Genomic DNA, 13709 nt, shown 5'->3' with positions numbered 1-13709 from the left:
AGTGTTGGGGCTAGAGAATATAAATAAATATACTGCATATTTTGCCATACAAAAGTACTGCAGCATATAAATAAATATGAGGTAATTCCAATGGTCGTCATAACCACTGTCCCTCACCTAAATATGCTTCATACTTCTACTGAGAATCACCAAGAGGCACTTCCAGTAAATGACTGCTGAAAATACTAGGGACCCCAGTGACATTTCTTAGTGTCCTCACACCAGGGGGGTATTATTATTATTATTATTATTAGATTTATTTCCCGCCTCTCCCGATAGGCTCGAGGCGGGTCACAACAACTAATCCCATTAAAATTCCCATTAAAACATCACTCTACTAACATGGCGGCTAAAAATCCCATCCCTCCCCCATGTCAAGCCATGGGTATGTCAAGCCATGGGTTTTAGAATGTTAGCTTAACTCAGAAAACTCATCAAGAGTACATTTTGTCTGCTTAGCTACTAAATGTACACTTAGAGTAAAGTAGTTCTCCAAATGTTGACATAAAATTTATGAACTTAGGCAGATTGTGAGTGGGTGGGCAAGGAGGGATGTGCCAATGTTTGTCTCTTGTGGCCCTTCCTCTCATACCCAGGGAATGGCTGATCACCACAGTGGGGATGGTAGGTGAATTTCCTACAGGCCAGGCTCGGTTCCGGAGATTTTTGGTGGAGGTGGGGATCACTTGGACATGAAATTGGGGTCACTGTGGGTGGGCAGGTAGTTGGTGAGTTCTTGCATTGTGCAGGGTATTGGACTAGATGACCCTGGAGATCTCTTCCAACTCTATGATTCTATGAAACCATTTTGTTTTATACTGGGAAAGGCATAATAGGTGCTACCTAGTAATCCTGTTTAAATATTCTTAAACTAAAGGGTCTGTGTGGATAATTATTATTGTTTTCATATCTCTAAGCTAGCAATAACTGTAATTTGTTATGTCTTCTGATTGTGAGAGATTAAAGTGGCTTTTTCCCCCTTTAGTAGGTGAAGATTCAAGGGTGGGTTTTTCTCTACTGAGCATGCCTTCTTGATTGGTTTTTAGATAACTTCTAATAACTCAAATCTGATTTTAACATAAATATTTTAAATACTGGACAGGGGTGGGGAGAGTTACCTGTAGTTCTCGAAATTCGCATGGGGCGCAATTCCAGGTTTCCTGGTTTGGGAATTTCCTGAATCAAGCTCCAGCTTGTCATGACACACCTTCATGCACATGTTTGCACAAACCGAACTTGGTTGATTCTTAACTTCAGTTTAACCCCACTTTGGAATCTCTCTGGATGTTGGGGGTGAGATGGAACAAATTGGGATTGAACCCAGTTTTAGAATTCTGGTTTGTGGAGTGGAAGGAAACTTCAGCTTGCCTAGATGCTCCAATCACGTGACATGGTAAACTGGAGCTTCCCGAATCAGGAAGCCTTCAATTGTGCTGTGTTAGGTGACTTGTCCTGGTTCACTAAAAAGCAGGCCAACACACACTTAATAGCTAAAGAATACCGATCTTATAGGTCCATGCTCATTTTTTGGCAGGGGCACAAAAGAGTGGATTTTTGAACTCAAGTAATCAGCTTACTGTTGCATAATGGGAGGGGCTGGGGCTCAGTGGTGGAGCATCTGGGTTGGCACTCAGAAGGTTCCAGGTTCAATCCCTGGTATCTCCAGTTAAAACATCTGGAAGAAGTTGATACGGAAGACCTCTGCTTGAGATCTTGGAGAGCCGCTGCCAATCTGAGTAGACAATACTGACTTTGATGGGTCAAGTGTGTAGTTCATTAGAATCTTCATGTGTTCATGTGACTTGTTAGGCTTTGTTTCTTGGCTGAATCTATCCATCTATCCATCCATCCATCCATCCATCTATCCATCCATCCATCCATCCATCCCCCTCTAATCTATATAAATTAAACTTTAACTGCTCCCTGTATATATGTGATTATATATTAAGGATTAAAAAAAAAATCTCCAGAGTCAGTTTTGCTATATGAAGTTTATTTGTTTCTTTATGGCTATAGTTTGTAACTGCCTTAAATTATGAATGCATGGTTGGTAACCTCAGACTGCATTCAGAAGAAAATATGTTACTGCTGTGGTTTGGATCCTGCTTAAAATGTCTGCCTACTCAGCTGGGGGCAGTTTTTGCTGGTGTGACTCGCCCAGTTATTCCAGGGTGTGTGTGCCTCCTGGGTGGCAGTTGGAAGAGGAATATGAGAAATTCATATTTCCACAGACAGTAACCTGCACATGAAAGTTTAAGTGGGATCCCAGTTTGTGTTTCCTAAAATGTGGAAATGCTTGACAAAAGATGTCCCGTAATATCATATCTCAGCATGCTGGACTTGTTCACAGATTACATCTTAAATTACAACAGTACTGTACGTCTTTGGATAAGACATACAGCGCCGTGTAATGTATGAATTCTAGGGAGTGCCTGTCAGGTGACGCTTGCAAGGACAGGAGCTAGTTGTTAACTAATCAGGGCAATAAAACACAAATATTATCCAAACAAATGCTAATTTTGCATGAGGTGGCGGTGTTAATATTTAACATGTTTAAATTTTATCCCGCCCTTCCTCCAAGGAACTGAGAGCACGTATATGGATTCCTTCCCACATTTTTACCTTAACAGCGGCCCTGGGAAATGGGTGAGGCTATATTTGCTGGGTCATATGATACTCCATGAGTGTCATGTTTGTATGAGGGTTTGACCCTAGATCTTCCCAGCCCTTATGTGATACTCGGTCTTTTACACAGCACTGGCAGTCACTACAGATTTCGAATGCACCTTGCAGATTGAAGCAACAATCCCCCTGCAACATCATTTCAACATCACTATCTCCATCAGTCAATAGTTGTAGAGGGGACTGAAATTGGTAGGTATAATTGTAGACGAAGGAGCTGAAGAGGTGAGAGTGGGGAGTACTGTTTTGAAGCCTGGTTAAACACCTGAGAAACATTTTAGGAAGGATTATTAATTAAATTTGGTGATTATTAATTAAATTCGGCCAGTTTGGTGTAGCGGTTAGGAGTGCGGACTTCTAATCTGGCATGCCAGGTTCGATTCTGTGATCCCCCACTTGCAGCCAGCTGGGTGACCTTGGGCTCACCACGGCACTGATAAAACTGTTCTGACCGAGCAGGAATATCAGGGCTCTCTCAGCCTCACCTCCCTCACACGGTGTCTGTTGTGGGGAGAGGAAAGGAAGGTGATTGTAAGCCGGTTTGAGATTTCTTCGGGTAGAGAAAAGCAGCATATAAGAACCAACTATCCTTCTTCTTCTAAATTATGAATTATATATTTTTCTACCGGCCTCCCTTGCGGCTCCGGGTGGTTTACAATGGAACTTTCATGAAAACAGTGTGTTGTAGATAAAAGTATTGGTTTGAACATGTCTAACAGTTTTGATAACAGGAACTTGCATCAAATAGAATGGCTTACCAAAAAACAAGACTTAACAACAGGACAGTTTTCCCCATTTTTCTGCACTGCGGTTTCTAGCCTTTGCATTTGTTCAGTTTCCCCCCCCAAATGTGTGTCTTGTTAATCCTGTTGCGTTTTGGTAGGAGAGAATAGGTGTTCATTTTTTATAATGGGGAGGACAGTAGAGATCCCCTCCGTTGAAATCTAACAGTGGGCTAATAAGTCATGCAGGCTTTGTACTTGGAAGGGATTTATTTACCAGTTAAAAATAAATAAATAAAGAGAACCAAAGTGGTGGTGTTGCCTTGGACTACTGCAGTGCATGAGCATCAGAATTTTGTTCCATTGTTTACCGAAGCTTCCACGGCACTTGAAGCATTTAGCGTGGCAGCGAAACTTGGGTCATTTTGCCATTAGAACCGACAGGCGCTATTACATCGAGTATTATATCTACAGTGAGAGCTGCTGAAACAGAAAATGTGTTCAGCCAAGGGTAGAATTGCATCTGCAATATTAACAATGCAATTAAAAATATTAGAAATGTTAATTATGGCTACACACTGGGGCGCCATTCGCATAATTCTTTCAGCAGCCACAGAGGGGGCTGAATGAATGCAATATGCTCCCTAATATACAGTCCTGCAATGGCTTCCCCTCCCTCCCGGATCCCGATTTTCCATGCCACTGCAAAGCTATTGGAATGGGGAAAAATGGCTCTGATGGGAAAAACTGCATCCTCCCCAAATGGCACATCCAGTGCCCAGGAGGGAGAGAATACAAACTAGTACATTTTTTCAAGCCACATCTTTGTGGGGCCAGTTATTGCCTTCAACAGAACTGAGTGCTAAAGTTTCCCCGAGTGGTTGCTAGCACTTTTCATTGTGTGTGTGTGTGAAGGTTGCCCCTAAGCTCCACTAACAAAACAAAAAGTCTAGAAATCACCCACGTACAAGAAAAGAAGAATATTGGGGAGTTGGCTGGGCTAAATCTGTTTTCTGTCCTCATATCCGTCATCCGCCACCTTCACCTGGCTGCGGATCCCTGGCCCCAGAGAAGCACGTCGGGCCTCAACAAGGGCCAGAGCTTGGTCCTGGCCCCCACCTGGTGGAACGAGCTCCCTGAAGCGATCAGGGCCCTGCCCGAACTTCCACAGTTTTGCAGGGCCTGCAAAAGGGAGCTCCTCCACCAGGCATTTGCTTGAGGCTGATCTACCCAAAAACACCCACTGCTCCCCCCCAGACACCCCCTCCCATGACCGAAGAATTTAACCAACCCAAAGCTGTGTCGATGTTCCTGTTTAAATATTGTTCTGGTTGACATGTTATGTTATGATTGTTATATTTGTTGCAATCGTCTATGTAATTACCCCATGGTGTTATATGTAAACTGCCCAGAGCCGTATGGAAGGGCGGTATAAAATCTAAATAAATATGGATTTTATTTAGGAAGAAGGTCCCCCTCATACAGCCTGGAGAAAGTATTTAAAAAATGCAAACCATTCTCTTGCCTGCAGTGCATTGTGTCACAGAGCCAGTTTGGTGTAGTGGTTAGGAGTGTGGACTTCTAATCTGGCATGCCGGGTTCGATTCTGCACTCCCCCACATGCAGCCAGCTGGGTGACCTTGGGCTCACCACGGCACTGATAAAACTGTTCTCACGAAGCAGTGATATCAGCACTCTCTCAGCCTCACCCACCTCATAGGGTGTCTGTTGTGGGGAGAGAAATGGGAAGGCGACTGTAAGCCGCTTTGAGCCTCCTTCAGGTAGGGAAAAGCGGCATATAAGAACCAACTCTTCTTCTTCTTCTTCAACATTATAGTCTATGGAAGGCTTTTTGAGTGAATATGGCCTATCTTTCAAATAAGATTCTGGGGCTTGAAGCTTTGGCCCTGTGTACGCCAAGACTGCCCATCCCTATTTTGATGTCATAAGCCTTAAAGACAATGTGTCTGTAACCTGTCATTCCGATGGAACCAGTGGTATAAACACATGGAATGTTTGTTTGGGAGAGGAGGTAGATTCTCTAAACAGTCCGGATATGTGAGGGAAACAGTTTCTATTTTTAATGTTGTTTAAATGGAAGGGTATTCTTTTCAACCTTCATGGTTTGATACTCGAAGGCCTTTCCAGGCACTAAGAATGGGTGTTTGTCCTTTAATGTTAGGCTGCTGGCTCAGTTTCTGTAGCAGCACAAACCTTCCAGTCCCTTTGGAAGAGAACAGCACACAATAATGCCTAGGGGCTAGCTGTATTCTTTGGTCACTGGTTTTACAGTGTTCAGGGATGAACTGGGGAGTTAAAATTCCCCCTGAGCAGTCAAATTGAGTTCTGAGGCCATTCAGTTCAGTGGCTCCATTAATGGGCATTGAAGGACCTATCACATCTTCATGCAAGCTTGGGGTTCCCAAACTCCAAGGAGAGCTTGGAGATGGAGTTATGATTGCTCACCAGACAACAGAGAAGATGGTTGACTTTGAAGGTGGGCTGTATGGTATTATAACCCTCCACAAACCCTGCTTCCCTAGGCACTCAAGGAATCTCTAGGAAACTCCCAAGACTAGGCCGACTGGTGACAGTTCAGGAAGAGGCGGCTGCCCAGCTTGACACCTCATGGCCACTGAAGGTTGTGGCCTAGTGGTCACCAAGATGCTGGTAAAGTTGCTAGGAGTTGGTTTTGCTTGCTCCTGGTCCCCTGTGCTGGTGGCCCCGCAGGAAATTTTCCTCCAAGTCAAAAGCCAATTGGCCCCTGAAAGTTCTGGAGAAAGAGGAGCTGACAGCCCTCAATTACTAAAATGACCCATAGTACATGCAAAAAAACTAGCACAGAGGTGTGGTGGTATAGGGAGCCAGTTGTGGTTGGCATGTTGTCCTAGGATCTGGAAGTCCCAGTAATAGACCATGAGCTGCTAGCTCGCTGCCTTGCCAGCGTGGGGATAAGAGGGGCAGCCTTCCTATGGCTGGGGAGGAAAGGACCAGAGGAGAAAACGCACCTCCCCTATCTTGATGGGGTACAGTTTCAGGTTGCACATACTGTCAGTAATTTGGGGGTGACCTTTGACATCTTTCTTACTATGGAGGTGCAGGTCCCTAAAGTAGTGTGCCAGGCTTTTTACCACCTATGCCAGCTGAAAAGTTACTAATGTCCTACCTCATCCCTGAACACCAAGCCACAGTGATCCATGTGAGGGTCACCTCCTGGCTAGAAAAAGAGTTTATACATATAATTATTCAGAATTTGCTTTACACCTCATACTATATTTAACAAACAGGTGGGGGGGAGGCTGTCCCAGGGATCCTCCTCATCGTAATTTTCAAAGTATTCCTTCAATGATTATAACCTGTCTATTTTGCCACTGTTATTTTCATAAATACTATATGTTCCATTACACACCTCATCAGATATTTACTTTAACTCATAATATAGCAAAATGAATTAAAATAAAAGTTCATTTGCTATCTTAGTTTTTAAAAAGCAAATTGAAAATCAAAGGTACTATTATTTAAGCTCAGTTTCATTAAATATTTATATTCAAATTTAACAATCATTCTTTAACTGCTAGGATGCTTTAGGATGCTTTGGGCCGATCCTGCGTTGAGCAGGGGGTTGGACTAGATGGCCTGTTTGGCCCCTTCCAACTCTATGATTCTAGTACATTTACTATGGACTTATGTACTATTTTAAATTTAAAATTCTCATTCTGAATTTATCTTATGTTTTAGAGTCATGGAGTTGGAAGGTACCTTCAGGGTCATCTAATCCAACCCCCTGCACAATGCAAGAATAACAAACTTTCAATTTCTCAAATTTTGAAAGTGATCTATTTTTCAAGGTAAAGGTAAAGGTAAAGGTATCCCCTGTGCAAGCACCGAGTCATTTCTGACCCTTGGGGTGACGCCCTCTAGCGTTTTCATGGCAGACTCAATACGGGGTGGTTTGCCAGTGCCTTCCCCAGTCATGACCGTTTACCCCCCAGCAGCAAGCTGGGTACTCATTTTACCGACCTCGGAAGGATGGAAGGCTGAGTCAACCTTGAGCCGGCTGCTGGGATCGAACTCCCAACCTCATGGGCAAAGCTTTCAGGCAGCTGCCTTACCACTCTGCGCCACAAGAGGCTCTCTATTTTTCAAACATGGCATTAATTTCTCCATTACTGCACTCTCAGCCAGTTTGTTATCCTATTTTTCTATACTTGGACAGATACCCATTTCACTGTGTAGATAATTCTAGTTGCTGTCAATGTGTATTCAAATATCTCTTCTCCCCCTGTTTTTTAACTTCGGTCATGATACCCCAAAATGATGCCTCCTTTTCCATTTTTTAATGCACAGATTAAAGCAACTTAATCCAAACAAAAAACTCAGTTTCTTATCAATGAGGGCTTTGGATTAATAAGCAAGGTGCAGTCTTCGGTTTGAATGAATTTAGTATTCTGTCTTGTGAGTTACAGCATAAAAGGCCTATAAAATAAACTAAATTAATGGAAGTAATTTAAACAGCAGCCTTCAAGGAGCATAACAAAATGAAATGAAAAATACTAGAATGTTTAGGCAGTTTCAGTCCAGAAGAAAAACTTTACAAACCAAAGACCTGGTATAAAGATGAAAATAACATCCAAAAGGTTAATGCTGGTGGCATTTTTGATGTCAGAAAAATTAAAATCCACTGAGCCTCCATTCAGAAGGAAAAACAAGAGGACAGCTGTCAACTGGGGAAATTTAAATATAATATTTCCCAAAAGAATTTGAGAAAGCAGGACAAGAATACAAGTTGGAAGGGAGTCAAAAGAAGAGACTGAATAATTTCTGCTTTCATTGTGTCTTAACACAGTAATTTTTACAACAACCTACTTTACAATCCCCTGTAAAGTAGGTTAGAACAGGGGGTTCCCCGCATGGTGCCTGTCAGTACCTTTCCTGGCATCTGCTAAATGTTTTTAGGAAGTGAGTGGGGCCATGTTGGGCTTTTGCCAAGCTTGCCTTCTGACTCAGTACTGAAGATTTGGTTGACACTCCATTTTTTTTAAAATTCGACTCTCCATTTTTTTTTGTGCTGCCATCTCAGCACAAAAACATTCACTGTGTGACTGAAGGTACGCTGTGGCTGAGTCAGGGTTGCAAGCTCCAGGTTGGGAAGTTCCTGGTGATTGTATTATAACCTAATTGGGTTATAATACAATATAGCACAGTTTGGTGTAGTGGTTAAGAATGTGGACTTCTAATCTGGCAAGCCGGGTTCGATTCTGCACTCCCCCACGTGCAGCGGTGCTGATAAAGCTGCTCTGACTGAGCAGTAATATCAGAGCTCTCTCAGCCTCACCCATCTCACAGGGTGTCTGTTGTGGGGAGAGGAAAGGGAATGTAAGCCGCTTTGAGACTCCTTTGGGTTGAGAAAAGCGGCATATAAGAACCAACTCTTCTTCTTCTTCTTCTCCTCCTCCTCCTCCTCCTTCTCCTTCTCCTCCTCCTCCTCCTTCTTCTCTTCCTCCTCCTCCTCCTTCTCCTTCTCCTCCTCCTCCTCCTTCTTCTCTTCCTCCTCCTCCTTCTCCTTCTCCTCCTTCAGGGGTAGAGCCTAGGGAAGGTATGGTTTGGGGAGGGGAGGGGTCTCAGCATATAATGACATACCTACCCAAGCAGCCATTGCTTCCGGCGAGTGGTTGGGGAACTGATCTCTGTAGTCTGGAGATAATTTGTAATTTTAGAATATCTCCAGGCCCCATCTGGAGGTTGGCAGCCCCACCCAGCAGCCACTTGGCTCGCAACTCATTTGCTTAGCCAGTAGGTCACGGCAACACCAAATAGTCACATATTTTGGTGGTCTTGCCTTTATTAAGGCCCAGCATCCTCCTTGACTGTATCTCCCCCCCCCCCCCCTGGGAAGGACTGAAAGTGCGAGGTGATGAGTCATTCCAGAGTGGTATAAAAATCTAACGAAGGCTTTTGAAATGTGTTTTTTTTCTCATTTCTTGTTTAAAAACAGATTATTCTTACAGTATGAGCAAGTGACTTTTACTGTTTTGATTTGGGGTTTGAGACGGGGATGGGTGAGAAACAAATTTATTAATGCTGACTGGTAATTTTGGGTGCATTGTATTTTGACTGTGACACATCCCTTTGGTTTTAGTATTACTGCTTGTGTGGTATATCGTTAAGCTGTTTGGGTTCCCCGCCCCCCTTTCATTTCGGTCTGCAGATCTGACAAGGAGAGCTTCGCTTGGCCTGGGAAGGCTCCTTCCTTGCCCCTGTGTTTTGCGGGTTACCTGTTGTCTTGTACAGGCTGCACCTGGCAATAAGGTAGCACATTTCGGTCAACGCCAGGCACCCCGCTACGTTGAACAGCAAAGACTGCCGCAGCGTGAAGGAGGGGAGCATCTTAATGACCCCCCACTTTGCTGTGACACATCATTTTGTACCAGCTTGCTAAGCCTGCAAACTTTCTGTATCGAAAAAAACGTGTTGGACCTCCGAACCCCATCGTCTGCGGCAAAAGGAGAACTTGCTCAACGTTCTCTGCAGAATCCGAAAAAATAGAGGGCATCAGGCTGATGAGACCTGACAGCTGGCTTGCTCTTGTCACGATCACGGTCTTTCACTGCCGGCAAAATCCACTAGCCTTTTCCATCCCCCAATTGCTTACGGATGCAGAGAGACAGCTTTCCATATTGATAAAGGATTGGGAGGGGGCGGGCCCTTTGCCTGACAGGAAAGATACAGAGCTCAAACCTGGCACTGATCAGTTCTTTGCCAACTGAGATTGGAGACTTATCTCTTGTAAGATTTTCTTTTGGAGGCTGGGGGTAGTGCTCGCCAGCTTGGCTTTTTGACAGCAGTTAATTAACATAATTGTTGAAGTAGGGGAAAGCCTGGGAGAAACTGGAGTAGAAGCCTGTTGGAGGCATTTAAAAAGTTTGCTGCATTGCCCATCAGCTGCAAAATAAAAGTACTTTTTTACAATTACATCCGGGGGCAATGACTCTTTAAAAAAAAAAGCAATGACACCCCCCACCGTCACCTTTTACGCCTTATTTTGCAAGGACTGTGTTATTTCCAGTTACATTTGACTGGTACAGAAAGAGGTTGTTTTTAATAAACACACTTAACTCAGAGGCTTTGTACAAGAGGAGATTGAATCAATCGAACACGTATTTTTCAACTGTCCATTTTACAAGGAAATTATTAGCCCTTTGTTAGATGGGTTTCCTGGGCAGTCTAACACAATCAAGTGAAATTATCTCCTATCTGACAGGAGTTTTATTTAATCTATCCTATTTGATTTATTGCCCACCACTCCCTTACGACTAGTGGCAGGTTACAGTAACCCCATAAAAACCCCAATTAAAATCCCAGTATAAAACACACACAGTAAACAGCTCACAAAAGATGGACAGTGGAAAAAAACAATATCCTCAAAACTCAGTTTATCCTAGCAACACCAAAGGAGTAGGAGAGAGAAGAGTGCAGATGTTATTAGCAACTATCCAATCCTGGAAGGGGGGCCCATATAGATCACCCCATCCATACTGACCTCAACCATAGGCCTGATAGATGAGCTCCGTTTTACAGGCCCTGCCATGTATAGAGTTTCTGATTTTACAAACCTGAGCACAGAATCTAGCTACCTGGTTGTGCTCTAAGGGCGTATTGCAAAAAAAGATTTCATAGCTGGACAAACCAGAAAATGTTATGGGGTCTCCCAGGATCCAGTTCACTCCCAGGCTATTTTCATTCTGTTTTGTTTTCTGAAATTCTTTATGGCTTTCATGCATTGCATCATCTGTGTACATGCTGCTTACCTCAGGAAAATGCATAATAAGGTAATCATCGTGTTATTTAAGAGTCTTGTGGTGAGTCTTAACCATAGTGGGCTACAGCATATCAAAATAAGGTTGTGTTTTCCCCCCCAGGAAAATCCAGATTCAAAGGTCTATTTTTAAAAGAAACGTTCTGTATATCGCTTAATGGGGTATTACAGTTACTTGTAACTGCTCTTGAGTGAAGCTGTACTGTAAACAAGTTGACCTGTGCTTTGCCCTACCCTTAATAGCTGGGGAATGAAGACCACATTGTTATTTTCCAGTCCCTGATTGTCCACACCTTTTAAGTGTTACTCACACATAAGAGCCCACCTGCAGCATGTAGGCGGTCTTTCTCCTTAGCTGTTTGGGAGCTAATGTGTTTCACAGCTGTTGGAACAGATTAGAAGTAATCTGGTTTTGCCTGGCCATGGATAGTTGTTAAAAAAGGCAAAATACACTGCTGGTTTTCCCCAAGGAGTCCCTATCTAGCCCTTTTGGGGGTTTTTTCAGTGTTGTATTGCCAAGTTCTGCAGGGGTTGCAAGACAGGGGTTGTTTGTCTGGCCTTCTGGTTGAGGCCAGAAGCAACACCAGTCACATCAGTACTGGTGACCTCTCTGCCCGACCCCACCAGACAGAATTTGTGCTACAGGTTTGAATGTCTCCCGCTCTTATGAAGAAAACATAACAGTCATTTTCATCATTTCATACTATATTTGTTTTAAATAATTATTTAATTGGAGAAGTAGTGTTGGTTCTTATGTGCCGCTTTTCCCTACCAGAAGGAGTCTCAAAGCAGCTTAAATTCGCCTTCCCTTTCCTCCCCACAACAGACATCCTGTGAGGTGGGTGAGGCTGAGAGAGACCTGATATTACTGAAGAAGAGTTGGTTCTTATTCAGCTTTTCCCTACCAGAAGTAGTCTCAAAGCGGCTTACATTCGCCTTCCCTTCCTCTCCCCACAACAGACACCCTGTGAGGGAGGTGAGGCTAACAGAACCCTGATATTACTATTCAGTCAGAACAGCTTTATCAGGTCTGTGATGAGCCCAAGGTCACCCAGCTGGCTGCATGTGTAGGAGGAGCAGGGAATCAAACCCGACTCACCAGATTAAAAGAAGAAGAGTTGGTTCTTATATGCCGCGTTTCTGTACCAGAAGGAGTCTCAAAGTCTTCCCTTCCTCTCCCTACAACAGACCCTGTGAGGTATGGGAGGCTGAGAGCTCAGTCAGAACAGCACTATTGGTTTAAAAGTTATTTATTTTATTTATATTCCGCCCTCCCATGCAGCTCAGGGTGGCGTACAACAAACAGATTACATCAAAACAATTAAAAGCCTTAAAACAATAAGTTAATGACTTTTATAGGGACTTGCATTATATGAAACGTGTAATCCACTCTTGAGTTTCTGAAATCCCATAAATAAAGTACCCTTGCTGGTGCCACTGCCCTGCTATAGGAGCAAGGATAATATGATAGAAAAGTTATAAGACGGTAGAATTTCTAAAGGTAGCATCCATAGACTTCATTTTGTTTCTGAGTTGCTTGAAGTCTTAATGATGTATAGCAGGGGTAGTCAGGGGCTCATGGGAATTGTAGTCCATGAACATCTGGAGGACCACAGGTTGCCTACCCCTCATATAGAGTGATCTGATTGCTCTAGCCTGTGTTGGATAGTGCTAATAGAACAGCTGTTCTTAAGGAGCGATGACTGAATTCTCTATATAGTCAACATGTCCTGCTGTCTCAGATGTAGTCTGATGTAAGCAGAAAACGTTTGGCTTTATTTAGTTCAAACAGAATTAGGTGTTGTTCCCCTAAGGTTTATATCTGGGACTGCTTCATCGTGCACCAGGTTGTACTTCTTATATGAAAAGGCAGCTGGGGAACTGCAAAATATTGAGAAATTCTAGTTTTTGTCAGGGAAAATGTTACTGCCCACTCCTTTCATTTTGAAGCAGGACTTAATTTTTTTTTAATTAGAGCTCACTGTGTTGGTTCTAGCACTGGTCATGCTCATATGCACAGTAAAATGAAGAAGCTACTTGCTGGGTAGGATTGAATGTCTGGAGAAACTCTGATTATTTTTTACTATAGATAGAAGGTAATCTTGCACCCTCATGATTGCAGAGTGAAGCATAGAAATAAATAATAATAATAATAATAATTGTTAGTTATTATTATTATTTATTTCCCGCTGCTCCCGGCAAGCCATCTCGCAGCAGATTACAAGATAAAAGCCCTACTTAAAACATATAATACCCCATTAAAATTACCCCCCAGTGGCAACACTCTCCAATCCCCACAGCCACTGAGGCTGTTTCCCAGTATCCCCTAGGGGGATCAGAGTGTCAGCAGTTCACCAGTGGCAATGGTTGGCCTGATGGGGTCTCTTTTGGGGGCCCATCTAATCTTCCATGCCTCAGCCAACCATAGACCTGGCGGAAGACCTTGCAAGCTCTGTGGAACACTGGAAGCAGGGCCCTCAGCTCTTCCG

General features: G+C 43.4%; 1 protein-coding gene across 6 annotated transcripts in view; it reads left to right on the top strand.

Annotated features, from left to right (window-relative positions):
- Nucleotides 1-13709, top strand: part of PPP1R13B (protein phosphatase 1 regulatory subunit 13B) — a 92827-nt gene that overhangs the window by 34605 nt on the left and 44513 nt on the right. The gene's annotated exons all lie outside the window — the stretch shown is intronic.

Source organism: Paroedura picta, chromosome 2 (assembly GCF_049243985.1).
Source record: "Paroedura picta isolate Pp20150507F chromosome 2, Ppicta_v3.0, whole genome shotgun sequence".
Lineage (NCBI taxonomy): Eukaryota > Metazoa > Chordata > Lepidosauria > Squamata > Gekkonidae > Paroedura > Paroedura picta.
Note: the sequence above shows the minus strand (reverse complement) of the source record. Positions and strands in the feature narration are given on the sequence as shown.